The sequence below is a fragment of the Trachypithecus francoisi genome, unplaced genomic scaffold (assembly GCF_009764315.1).
Source record: "Trachypithecus francoisi isolate TF-2019V2 unplaced genomic scaffold, Tfra_2.0 Lachesis_group2, whole genome shotgun sequence".
Classification (NCBI taxonomy): domain Eukaryota; kingdom Metazoa; phylum Chordata; class Mammalia; order Primates; family Cercopithecidae; genus Trachypithecus; species Trachypithecus francoisi.
Genome location: NW_022681465.1, coordinates 117,633,285 through 117,642,786, shown reverse-complemented (window position 1 = coordinate 117,642,786; position 9,502 = coordinate 117,633,285). Strand labels below are relative to the sequence as shown.

General features: G+C 50.5%; 1 long non-coding RNA gene across 3 annotated transcripts in view; it reads left to right on the top strand.

The window, feature by feature from the left end:
* The first annotated feature begins 1,051 nt into the window (after positions 1-1,051).
* Positions 1,052-9,502, top strand: part of LOC117065439 — a 99,470-nt gene continuing 91,019 nt past the window's right edge. For all 3 annotated transcript variants that reach the window (XR_004429923.1, XR_004429922.1, XR_004429921.1), the window contains exon 1: positions 1,052-1,122. This is a non-coding gene — a long non-coding RNA (uncharacterized LOC117065439). The remainder of the gene's footprint in view (positions 1,123-9,502) is intronic.

Below are 9,502 nucleotides of genomic sequence, written 5' to 3'. Positions count from 1 at the left end.
CCATTACCAGGCCAAAGTAGGTGGAAATAGCTCCCCTTGCCTTCCCTCTGCAAACCATCATTCCCGCCTTTCCTTCATGGTCTGTGGACTGTCATTTCCAGACAAAAGAAAAGGCAGCCAAGCGCAGCCCCTTCACACACCCAGGACACAACAGAGTGGGTGGCAAAAAAAGATCTAGCTGGAGGAGGGAGGAGAGGCAGCTGGCTGCCTCTGAGGCCACAGACAGAGGCCAATGTTCCGTCCTCATCCTAGAATGCTACAGCTGGGAAGGACCCCAGGGCCTAGCTGCACTCATCTGCCAGGGAGCCAAGATCCAGAGGAGGAGGCGTGAGCATACAGCCCAACACAGGCTGAGCCGTACAATTTGTTCATTCAGCAGCAGGGCCAGTGTCTCTTGGAGCAAAGGTGGGAGCTAACCCTCACGCAAATTATCTTGGATCTTCTGCAGATACTTGCTTCTGAGGGAGGCAATTCTGGTGGCCTGGGTGAAACTGGCTTACATTGCAAGAGAAATACCTTCTTTGGCTAAAACTACTTTTCTTTTCGTTCTTTAAATTTTTTTTTTTTTGAGACAGAGTATTACTCTGTCTCCCAGGCTGGAGTGCAATGGCATGATCTTGGCTCACTGCAACCTCTGCCTTCAGGTACAAGTAATTCTCATGCCTCACACTCCTGAGTAGCTGGGATTATAGGCACCTGTCACCACACACAGCTAATTTTTGTATTTTTAGTAGAGATAGGGTTTCACCATGTTGGCCAGACTGGTCTTGAACTCCTGGCCTCAAGTGATCTGCCCACCTTGGCCTCCCAAAGTGCTGGGATTACAGGCATGAGCTACCACACCCAGCCTGAAACTACTTTTCTTTAGGTATATAAGGAAACACCAATTAAACCTCTACCAACAGACAAACCCATGAGTGGATGTGGTCCTTGGTGACTGTTCCAGCTCTTCCACTTAGGCTGTGCTCCCCATGTGTTCTGAGCAGTTTGCTTTGTGTCCTCACAATGGCTCAGTGCAGCAGGCATTGCTATCACTCCCTGTGCCAGTCAGGGCCCTTCAAGAGCAGATGCCAAGATGGGGTTAGATGTCCCCGAGATGTATCAGGCAGGAAGTCCATGAAGGTAAAGGCGGAGGGTCGGTGTGGGTCTGGCATCTGTAGAAGGAAAGACTGGGTAGAAAGAGCCACAGATAGCACTGCGGGGAACTACCCTCCTTGAAGCAAGTCGCTTGTTAGGAGGACTCAGTGTCCAGCAGGAATGGCCTGGAACTAAAGTCCCTGGTGGCCAGTCCCTTTCTGGGCACAGCCTGGGGGATTTAGTGGCCAGGCCTCTGCAGCAGCCATCCTGGCTCCTCTCCCTGGGGTGGAGTGGGGTGACCACAGGAACATTGTCACCCCTACTCTGAACCCTTACTCAAGACGTGGTCAAGCAGCTTCTCTTGAAGGAGGTCTGAACAGCATTTCTATGGTTTACAGATTAGGAAACTGAGGCAGAGAGGTTAAGTCACCTGTCCAAGTGTTTTGGTGGCTACTGTTGTGAGGAGGAATATATGAGCCTTTGAAAGATTCTGAGTTCATGGAATGAAAGGTTTCTGTCTCTTAGATACATATTTCAAATAATTCACAGTCTTTTCATCATTGATGTGGCCTGGTTAATGTTGCTACCCGTTCTGATTGACAACTTTCATTCCTGAAAGGCTGCTGGGTGACAGCAGGAATGCCTCTGCACCGTTGGCCCTGTGGGCATTGGATAAGCCTGGGTGCTGGGGCAGGCGCCAGGCCAGATGCTGGGTGACCTCTGTAGTGAAATGCAGCCCTGGTTTCCTCCAGCCTCCATCTCTCCTGGGGAGATTAACATTATTGAATCTCTACAACATCCTAGAACACCCTAGGCAGGAGGTTTTCTTTATTTTATTTTATATTTTATTTTTTAAATTTTATTTTATTTTATTTGAGACAGGGTCTCACTCTCTCATCTAGGCTGGAATGCAGTGGCAAAATCATGGCTCACTGCAGCCTTGAAACCCCGGGCTCAAGCAATCCTCCGGTCTCAGCCTCCTGGGTAGCTGGGTCAGCAGATGCACACCATCATCAGCTAGTTTTCTTTATGTTTTGTAGAGTTGAGGTCTCACTAAGTTGCTCAGGCTGGTCTAGAACTCCTGGACTTGAGCAATCCCCCCGCCTTGGCCTCCCAAAGTGCTGGGATTATAGACATGAGCCATGTGTCCATTTGGCAGAAGGTCTTAACATCCTTGTTTTTTGGACGAGGAAACTGAGGCATGGAGAGGTGAAGACTTGCTCAAGATCATACAGTGAATAAAGGGCAGAGCTGGAGTCTGAAGTCAGTCTGACCGACTGTGAAACCCACATGCCGTCCCAATACCATCCAATCCTGTGAGGTGAGGATTATCAGCCCTGTTTCATTGATGAGGAGACAGAGGCTCAGAGAGGGGGACTCATGTTCTCGAGGTCACACAGCAAGTCCATCGCAGCAGTGGGGCTGGAGTCCAGCCTCTCAGACTCCAAGGGCCTCAGGACAACCTTCCATCCTGGTTCAGCTAAGCCACTGCACTCTGAGGAGGGCACAGGCCCTGGGATGACGGGAACCTTTTGTTCTCCGGTCCCTGATTCCTGACCCCAGTCCCCACCTCCAGCTCTGTGGAGCTGGCAGACAGAGGAACGAGGAGGGACATCATGCCTTTCCTGCCCCTTTGTCCCATGGTCTGGGGCCCTGACTCTGCAATACCAGGGTGATCACTGATTCAAAAATTAGGAGGCTGGCCCAAGTCTTTGTGTCACTCTCTTGACCTTGGGTCACTAATTTGTAAAGTGGGGTGGTGAGGATGCGGTGAGGGGAAGGCTTTGGCACCAGCTTGGGGTTGTATGACCACATGGGGCAATGCGAGTATTACTATCTTTCTGTTGTCTTCCTCCTGCCCCATGGCCTGGCCTCAGCGCACCTGCTAGTCTGCAGCCGTAACCAGCGTGGAAAGCCGCCTGGCAGGTCACTCCGGACCGAACCCGCAGTGGCCTCCCCCTAGGTGGCTGGTCTGGCCTGCTGGACCACATTTCTCACGGTTCTCTTGCCCTCCAACCCTCCCCTCACTGAGTACTCTGTCCCCACCCTGCTTAGGGGAGAGTCTGTGACCCCCAGAGCAGGCTTCTGTGCTTCATCCCCCAGGGGGAGATTCCAGAGCAGACAACTCAGCTGCCTTTGTGACTGAAACCGAGAGGAAATGAAGGAGTATTTATGAAGTCGCTGCAACCTGCCAGGTGCTTTCACTATGCAACCCTCCCTGCAGCAGTGCCGAGCATGTGATCCTTAGTTTACTTCTGATGAAAGTAAGGCTCAGAGGGGCCACCCGCCTAAGGGCGTGCAGCTGGAATGCGGGTAGCCAGGACTCCAGCTCTGGTCTGTCTCATTCACTTGGAAGCCAGGCCCCTTTCCTCCCTCCCACTCTGTGTGCGGGAGCTCCGTGGTGGGGCAGCTGCCCCGAGGGAAGGTCCTTCTGACCGCCAGTGTCTGTGGCTGGTGGTCCAGGAGGCAGAGCCAGGACTGGCAGTTTGGGCTCCAAGGACTGCCTCTTCCTCCTGGCTGCCAGGGAGTTTCCAGTCATCAGAAGAAACAGACTCTGGGAACAGCTCTGCCACCTGTCCCAGCCCTGCCCCAGCCTCTGAGCAACTGGAGCCCGGATGCCCTGGCTCACCCTAAGCTATCCCTAAGCAGGGGTGGGCCTGAAGGAGGCTCCCTACTGGGCAGGGGCGAGGATCTTGGTCTTCCAGGTGGGACCCTGCCTGCCAGGGGACAGCCTCTTAGGTGGGTGGGAAAGAACTCTGTACTTAGGGTCACAAATGTGGCTTCTAGCCCTGCTCCATCAAGGGCCAGCATGTGATTTTAAACAGGTCTCTTCTCTCTGAGCGTTCGTTTCTTAGTCTATAAAATGGGATCCTAACCTCCTCACTGCGGTGTGGGAGGGAAAATGAGTCAAGGCGTGAAAGTGCTGGAAACGGAAAGCCCTGGGCAAGACCTGCTCCATAATTTGCCAAGTTCAGTGCAAAAATGAAAAGGTGGGGCCGGGCGCCCTGGATCACACCTGTAATCCCAGCACTTTGGGAGACTGAGGCAGGCAGATCACTTGAGGTCAGGAATTTGAGACTAGCCTGGCCAACATAGGGAACCCTCTCTGTACAAAAAATACAAAAAATTAGCCAGGCGTGGTGGTGCGCCTGTAGTCCCAGCTATGCGGGAGGCTGAGGTGGGAAGATGGCTTGAGCCTGGGAGGTGGAGGCTGCAATGAGCTATGATTGCGCCACTGTACTCCAGCCCGGGCGACAGAGCGAGACCCGTTCAATAATACCCAACAACACAGCATAACATATAAAACAAAATAAAATAAAATGTAAATAAAAAATAAAAATGAAAAAGTGGGTCCCTTTGTTCACAAATTGTGAATTTCAAGGCCTGGTGGCAGAGCGTTAAACCAAGCTCAGGGTCGCACACCCTGAAGCCAGCGCTGTGCTGGTGTCCAGCGCTGCGCTGGTGTCCGGCGCCGTGGAGGGTCCCGCTTTGGCTCCCTGGTCGGGTCCTGAGATCCACGCAGCGGATCCCTGCGCATTCGACGGGGCGCCGGCTCCATCTAGCGGCGCAATGACGAACAGCACCAGCCATTCACACGCTGGGGGGCCTGGGGGCGCCTTAGACTCACACCCACGGCAAGGTTTTCATCCGTCTCCATCGGTCATCACGTTCTCTCCATGGTCCTCCAGAGTCTCTCACATTGCTCCTGCCCCGTCATGAGTACTTTGGTCTACTCATTCGCCCACTCCCCCTGTTTTCTCAGGTGGTCCGGGAGGGCGGTGCAGTTCCTTGAGTTTCCCACGGTCCCTCCCAAGCTATTCTCTTGGGGTCTCTGGAGGCACACTGCCTGTAGCCCCTTTCCAGCCTGCAGCGCCATCTCACAGCACCACCTCCTCGGAGCCCCTCTGTGGCTTTCTGCCACCTGCCGGGCAGGCCTGTTTCCTTCGTCCGGCATCCCAGCCCGCCTGTCCCATTCTGCGGTGTCCCGTTTCCGCCCCGGCCCGCCCATCAGCCTTCAGCGTCCCTGCAGCTTCTGCTCCGCGCACACCACTCCCCTTCGCAAGACTTCCCTTCTCCTGCCCTCCTTCCTCCCGGCCCACCTCTGATAGGAAGCCTTCCAGGATTACCAGAACCCCCGGGGTTGTCCTCCCTTTGTGTGAACAGCAGTGCGGAGGTGTTGGAGACAAAACGCCTCTGTTGGAGTCGGAGGTAGCTAGATTAGGGGTGCGCATAGAATGGGCTTTGGGATTGGACCTGCTGACCTGAAACCTGTCTCCATTACTTCTGAGTCGGTTTCCTTGTGGATAAAGTGCGACATCAAATGAAACAGGATTTTTTTTCTCGGTGAGAATTAATTAGATAATTTATATTAGGCATTCAGAGTGGTGACTGGCTCATTATAAGCACGGAATAAACGTTGCTATGGTCATTATCATTATCATTATTAAGTTCTGTACTCATTAATTACTGGCAGCGCGACCTCGGGCTGGTGGCTTTACCTTGAGCTCTCCCTGTCTGGAAAAAGGGTAGTTTATTTCTATTTCTGTGTCAGAGGGTGGTCGTGATAGTAAATTAGGTGCTATTCTTAGGCGCTGACAGTAGGAGTTGCTCCAGAAATGCTGTCCCTCTGTCCCTCTGCTGTCCACCCTGCTCTGAGCACTCATCAGAGTGCCCTTGCACAGTTCCTTCTCGGTTATCTAGAATTATCTAATTTTGGCACAGTTTTTTTATTTTTTATTTTTTGAGACAGTCTCACTCTATCACCCAGGCTGGAATGCAGTGGTGAGATCATGACTCGTGACAGCCTTGACCTCCTGGGCTCAAGCAATCCTTCTGCTTCAGCCTCCAGAGTAGCTAGGACTACAGGTGTGCTCCAACACCCAGCTAATTTTCTTCATTTTTTGTAGAGACAGCGTCTCACTGTGTTGCATAGGCTGGTCTAGAACTCCTGGGCTCAAATGATCCTCTCATTGTGGCCTCCCAAAATGCTGGGATTACAAACCATGCCCAGCGTGATAACAGTTGTTAAACTTCTATGTTTCCTCAATCAAACATTAACACCCTGAAGGACATATTTTGGTTTTAATGGGTGTATTAGTCAAGGTTCTCCAGGTAAACAGAACTAACAGGGTGTGTGTGTGTGTGTGTGTGTGTGTGTGTGTGTGTAGAGAGAGACAGATGGACAGACAGACACACCCCCAGACTGATTTGTTTTAAGGAATGGGTTTGTGATTGTGGGGACTGGCAAGTCTAAAATCGAGACCCAGGGAAGAGTTGATGTTGCTGTCCCGAATTGCGTGGCAGTCTGGAGGCAGAGTTCTCTCTTCCTTGGGGGCTTCCATTCTCTCAGTTGAGGCCTTCAACTGACTAGATGAGACCCACCCACATTATAGAAGATAGCTTGCTGTACTCAAAGTCTGCTGATTTAAATGTCAATCTCAGCTGAAAAACACCTCCACAGCAATGCCAAACAGACTGATGTTTGACTAAAAACTGGTTACCATGGCCTTGCTGAGTTAACGCATAAAATTCGCCATCACGGTGGGCTGGCATTTACTACATAAGGACTTTATCCCCTTTATTCGTTCCTCCTCTGCCCTCCCCCCTTCAGCTCCCCGCTTCGTTCTTTCCTCCTTTTACTTTCTTTGTCGACCACAGTAAGTTTAGTGTCCTCTCTTGCTCTTCTGCATAGAATCCACAACTGTCTTTCCCCAGCTCTCCCCCAGCACTTGCCTATTCTGTGTCATTGTGGACAGTAAGGGGCTTTGGCCCTCAGGTTGGGCAGGGAGTGGGTTGGGGTGGACTGCATACTCTCTGTTCTTAAACCCCTGCCTCAAAATCCTTACCCCGCTGTAGGCATTCTCATGAACACCAGCTGAATATGGTTCACACTGGAGGGAAGAGTGATACAGGATTGCAGTCCTATGTTTCTCATCTGCACTAGTCTGGATGAGGGGTCCTGACTGGGCTTTGGGATGAGGGCGGAAGGGGTAGACTGGAGTTGGCAGGCTTCCTGCTGGGAGTAGAGAGTGATGAGATGTAGCTGGAGAAACGTGGTGGGGAATAAAGTGGCCAGAAGAAACACCAGAGGGTTAGACCATGGGGCTTATTAATGGAAAGTGTCAGGTTGCAAGTTACAGAAAGTTCAACTAGAATTGCCTTTAAAAAGTGAATTTTGGCCTGGTGTGGTGGCTCACACCTGTAATTCTAGCACTTTGGGAGGCCAAGGCGGTCAGATCACCTGAGGTCAGGAGTTTGAGGCCAACCTGGCCAACATGGCGAAATCCTGTCTGTACTAAAAATACAAAAATTATCCAGGTGTGGTGGCACGCACTTGTAATCCCAGCTATTTGGGAGGCTGAGGGAAGAGAATTGCTTGAACCCGGGAGGTGGAGGTTGCAGTGAGCCGAGATTGCACCACTGCACTCCAACCTAGACAACAGAGCGAGACTCCATCTCAAAAAAAAAAAAAAAAAAGCGAATTTCTTGACATTTATGGATATGTGCAATGAACACTAGAAGTAAATGTAACTTCAGATGAAGCTTGGTCGACAGTTCAATGACATCAGCAACCCATTCTTTCATCCCTCTGCCTTGATCACTGTGGTCTCTTACCTACATTTCTAACTTGTCTTCCCTGCGGATTAGAAAATGGTGGCCTATAGGTCCCAGGGCACTGTGTTTTTCATTCATGTCCAGCAGGACAATGAGCAACTCTCATTGTTCTCAGTAAAAGCCCTAACATTCTATGCTATTTGCATGAGCTTAGGGTTTAAGCCTATTCCTAAAATTTCACTGTGGCCAGAGGCATGGGAGGTAATGATTGGCTTAGCCTTGGTCCCTATGTTTTATTCTAGAATGGGACCTGTAGCCTATCATGGGTCTTCAGAATCCTACCCGGTGGGGCTGGCTGCCTCTAGGGTTCCCTGCAGTCTTTAAGTTCTGAGCTTTGTTGGTTCCCAGTAAGGTAATGGAGCAAAGTGCAGGGCTTGCTGAGGTCTGCCAGTTAGGATGAGCCTTATTTTGATGTGGAAGGACATATTTCAACTCCTCTAAGAAACCCATATGGCCATCTTTGCACATGTCCTTGGCATGATTCCTTTTACAGGAGGAGTAATTTGGCTCAGATTTGTGGGTTTGTTTTCATTGCTTTTTACTAATAGTTTTCATAGCATCTGCTTCCTAACACCTTCTGGTGTTTGTATATCATCAGAGCTAGTTTTAGGAAGGTGGAGAATGGTCTTTATGCTCTGTAAGAAATAAAGCTGGGCATGGATTTTGGAACTTGGCAGACTTTTAAGCTCACTTCCTGCTGTGTATGTAAGTCCTTCTATGACTCTGGGCATCATTTTTTTCATCTGGAAAATAGGTGCCTAGGATACCTGCCCCACAGGGTTGTCATGAGACTCAAGAAAGACGTCCATGGAGAACCCCCTGATCCAAATCATGTCAAGCTCAGTGGTCTGCTCTTCAGAGAAGCCTTACTCTCCACCCCTCTAAAGTAGCCCACAGCCATCCTGTATACTCTTTGCCATGTCACACATTTATTCATGCCATTTCATCTAAAATAATTTCATTTGTCATCAGTTTACTCTTGCCAGAATATGAGGTTTATGAAAGCAGGACATACGCCTGTCTTATTCATCGTAAGTTACTGTTGTGAGCAACTGGGGCTCAGTCCTACCAGGGAAGTCTAGGAGATGGTATAGAAGAGACCTCAGCTTTCTTCCTGCTGAAAGGAGAGGGATTTGGAGTATTTGTCCACCAACTCTCTCATCAGTCATTGGCCAAGGGCTTCTCCTAGGAGGTGTTAATAACCTGATTCTTTGGCCTGGCATGTCCACGGCAGAATGGGCCTGTGTCTTAGTCCATTTGTATAGCTATAAGGAACACCCATGGCTGGATAATTTATAAAGAAAAAAAGACTAATTTGGCTCATGTTTCTGGCGGCTGGAAAGTGTGATTGGACATCTGCATTTGGTGAGGGCTTCAGGCTGCTTCCACTTGTAGTGGAAGATGAAGGGGAGCTGGGTGTGTGCAGATCACACGGTGAGAGAGGAAGTGAGGAGTAGGGCATGGGTGGTGGTGGTGATGCCAGGCTCTTTAACAACCACCTCTTGAGGGAATTAACAGAGTAAGAACTCACTCAGCCCCAAGAGAGGGCCTTCATCTGGTCCTGAGGGATCTGCCCCCATGACCCAAACACCTTCTCTTAGGCCCCCTTTCAACATTGAAGATAAATGTCAACATGAGGCTTAGAGAGTCAAATACCCAAAACATAGTGGGCTGTCATGGACACACTCTGTGATGGTTAGAGTCACAGACAAAAACTCTTGGGTGATTGCACTTGGCAGCAGTTGAGTCTACCTGTAGGGTGATGGTGAGCACCAAGGGGATTGGGCAAAGTGGCCATAGCACCTGCTGC